Here is a 3,542-nt window from a genome sequence, read left to right as displayed (position 1 = left end):
GGTCAGTCCCACGAGGGGATACGACCACACCGGAAGGGCCGACCCTGACCCGCCGAGTTGAATCCTCCGGGCAGACTGCGCGGACCCCACCCGACAGAGTCCACCGGCAGCCGCGCCAGACCATGCGGGGAACGTGGGCGCCTCTCGCCAAAGCGAGAAGGGAAAGGAAGAGCGCACGGGGGAAAGGAGAGAGAGCCGAGGCTCCTCCTCAACAAACCAACCGAGCCGTCCTGGACTGAACTTAGGGGGACGAAGGCTGCACGGTGGCCGCTTGCGACTGCCCCAGCTGCGGAAACCCAGAGGTTCCGAGTGATGACAAAGCGACCCTCAGACAGGCGTAGCCCCAGGAGGAACCTGGGGCCACAAAGTGCGTTTGAAGTGTCAATGATCAATGTGTCCTGCAATTCACATTAGTTCTCGACGCTAGCTGCGTTCTTCATCGACGCACAAGCCGAGTGATCCACCGCTAAGAGTTGTACTCTTGTTTTTCATTGCACGCAGAGGCTGGGTAGAGATTGGGAGGTTACCCTCCTTTCCCCCACCCGCACTTCGCCAGAGCGCCAGGCCATAGTTCAAAGACAAAGGTTAAGAATAGGGAGGCTTCCGGGAGCTGCGCTGCGTCGTCGCCGAAGCGCCGGTGAAGCCGCGCAGACATTAAACCCCCACCTACACCGGGGCGCAGAGAAGTTGACTGGGTTCCCAGTGCCGCGCGAGGATACTTGGCGATACTCAAGCCGCTTATAAGATGTTATACCATTTTGAGAAGTCCCGGTTCACCGGACACCCCCAGTCGCCTTCGTTAGCGGCCTCTCCACCCGCCCATAGGTGAGTCATGCAACCCTGGCTATTGGGGAAAGGGGATGGAGCCATTCGGGCACATCCCAGGCAAAGGGGGATGCGGGGAAGCGGGCTAGGACCGATGACACCCGTGCCGGGAGAAGGGAGAGGCGGGAGGCGTGAGCCCCCTACCCTACCCAACCCGCAGCAGAGCTGGATTTTCGGAGCTCAGCCCCACGCCGGCGGCTGGCAACCCGTTAATGATCCTTCCGCAGGTTCACCTACGGAAACTTTGTTACGAATTTTACTTCCTCTAGATAGTCAAGTTTGATCGTCTTCTCGGCGCTCCGCCAGGGCCGTGACCGACCTTAGCGGGGCCGATCCGAGGACCTCACTAAACCATCCAATCGGTAGTAGCGACGGGCGGTGTGTACAAAGGGCAGGGACTTAATCAACGCGAGCTTATGACCCGCGCTTACTGGGAATTCCTCGTTCATGGGAAATAATTGCAATCCCCAATCACTATCACGAGTGGGGTTCATCGGGTTACCCACACCTCTCGGCGAAGGGTAGACACACGCTGATCCGCTCAGTGTGGCGCGCGTGCAGCCCCGGACATCTGAACGCCACTTGTCCCTCTAAGAAGTTGGACACCGACCGCTTGGGCCGCATAACTAGTTAGCATGCCGGAGTCTCGTTCGCTATCGGAATTAACCAGACAAATCGATCGACCAACTAAGAACGGCCATGCACCACCACCCACAGAATCGAGAAAGAGCTATCAATCTGTCAATCCTTTCCGTGTCCGGGCCGGGTGAGGTTTCCCGTGTTGAGTCAAATTAAGCCGCAGGCTCCACTCCTGGTGGTTTACTTCCGTCAATTCCTTTAAGTTTCAGCTTTGCAACCATACTCCCCCCGGAACCCAAAGACTTTGGTTTCCCGGACGCTGCTCGGCGGGTCATGGGAATAACGCCGACGGATCGCTAGTTGGCATCATTTATGGTCGGAACTACGACGGTATCTGATCGTCTTCGAACCTCCGACTTTCGTTCTTGATTAATGAAAACATTCTTGGCAAATGCTTTTGCTTTTGTCCGTCTTGCGCCGGTCCAAGAATTTCACCTCTAGCGGCACAATACGAATGCCTCCGGCCATCCCTCTTAATAGTGCTCTGTGGGATGTTCAAAGCTTTTTATAACCCAACCCTGATCTGTACTTCTCCACAACTTTGTGCCTGACCTGTTTGGAGAGCTTCTTGGTCTTCATGTCTATATACTGAGATCATGTGATACTTAGATTGCACACAGGTGGACTTTATGTAACTAATTATGTGACTTCTGAATCTTATTTTGGGGATTCATAGCAAAGGGGGTGAATACATATGCACACACCAATTTTCCATTTAAAATTTTCACATTAGTTAATTTTTTCATTTCACATCACCAATTTCAACTATTTTGTGCAGGTCCATTACATGAAATCCAAATAAAAAATACATTTAAATTACAGGTTGTAATGCAACAAAATAGGAAAAAGGCCAAGGGGGATGAATACTTTTGCAAGGCAGTTTATGGCTAAAATACCACGACAAAGGGCTGTTCTCAGCAGGACACAATGCGGAGTGCCTGGACACAGCTCTTAGCCGTGGAATATTGGCCATATTTCACAAACCCCTGAGGTGCTTATTGCTATTATAAACTGGTCACTACCATCATTAGAGCAGTAAAAATACATGTTTTCTCATACCTGTGGTATACGGTCTGATATACCACTGCTGTCAGCCGATCAGCATTCAGGGCTCGAATCACCCAGTTAACAATTAGCCATAAGCATTGTCACCTGTATACCAACTGATGTAGCGTAGTGATGAAGCATCCTGTCTGGATGTATCACCGCCTGATATGGCAATTGCACCGCCCGCAACCTCAGGTGTCTCCAGAGGGCTACCTGCCCTCCAGGACACCTGCCCTCCAGGACACCTCCCGGAACACGATGTCACAGGAAGGCCAAAACTATCATCAAGGACAACAACCATCTAAGCCCAAGTCACTGCCTGTTTACCTCGCTATCATCCAGAAGGTGAGCTCAGTATACATCATTACATTTACATTTAAGTCATTTAGCAGACGCTCTTATCCAGAGCGACTTACAAATTGGTGCATTCACCTTATGACATCCAGTGGAACAGTAGTGCATCTAAATCTTTTAAGGGGGAGGGGGGGTGAGAGGGATTACTTTATCCTATCCTAGGTATTCCTTAAAGAGGTGGGGTTTCAGGTGTCTCCGGAAGGTGGTGATTGACTCCGCTGTCCTGGCGTCGTGAGGGAGTTTGTTCCACCATTGGGGGGCCAGAGCAGCGAACAGTTTTGACTGGGCTGAGCGGGAACTGTACTTCCTCAGTGGTAGGGAGGCGAGCAGGCCAGAGGTGGATGAACGCAGTGCCCTTGTTTGGGTGTAGGGCCTGATCAGAGCCTGGAGGTACTGAGGTGCCGTTCCCCTCACAGCTCCGTAGGCAAGCACCATGGTCTTGTAGCGGATGCGAGCTTCAACTGGAAGCCAGTGGAGGGAGCGGAGGAGCGGGGTGACGTGAGAGAACTTGGGAAGGTTGAACACCAGACGGGCTGCGGCGTTCTGGATGAGTTGTAGGGGTTTAATGGCACAGGCAGGAGCCCAGCCAACAGCGAGTTGCAGTAATCCAGACGGGAGATGACAAGTGCCTGGATTAGGACCTGCGCCGCTTCCTGTGTGAGGCAGGGTCGTACTCT

At 52.9% G+C, this 3,542-nt stretch overlaps 1 non-coding gene across 1 annotated transcript; it reads right to left on the bottom strand.

Moving 5' to 3' along the window:
• Nucleotides 1–321: 321 nt before the first annotated feature.
• LOC115140730 (5.8S ribosomal RNA) lies at nt 322–475 on the bottom strand. Its single transcript, XR_003865278.1, has one exon. It is a non-coding gene; the product is annotated as a 5.8S ribosomal RNA (ribosomal RNA).
• Between the last annotated feature and the right edge of the window lie 3,067 nt (nt 476–3,542).

This window comes from Oncorhynchus nerka, linkage group LG13 (genome assembly GCF_034236695.1).
Source record: "Oncorhynchus nerka isolate Pitt River linkage group LG13, Oner_Uvic_2.0, whole genome shotgun sequence".
Classification (NCBI taxonomy): domain Eukaryota; kingdom Metazoa; phylum Chordata; class Actinopteri; order Salmoniformes; family Salmonidae; genus Oncorhynchus; species Oncorhynchus nerka.
Note: the sequence above shows the minus strand (reverse complement) of the source record. Positions and strands in the feature narration are given on the sequence as shown.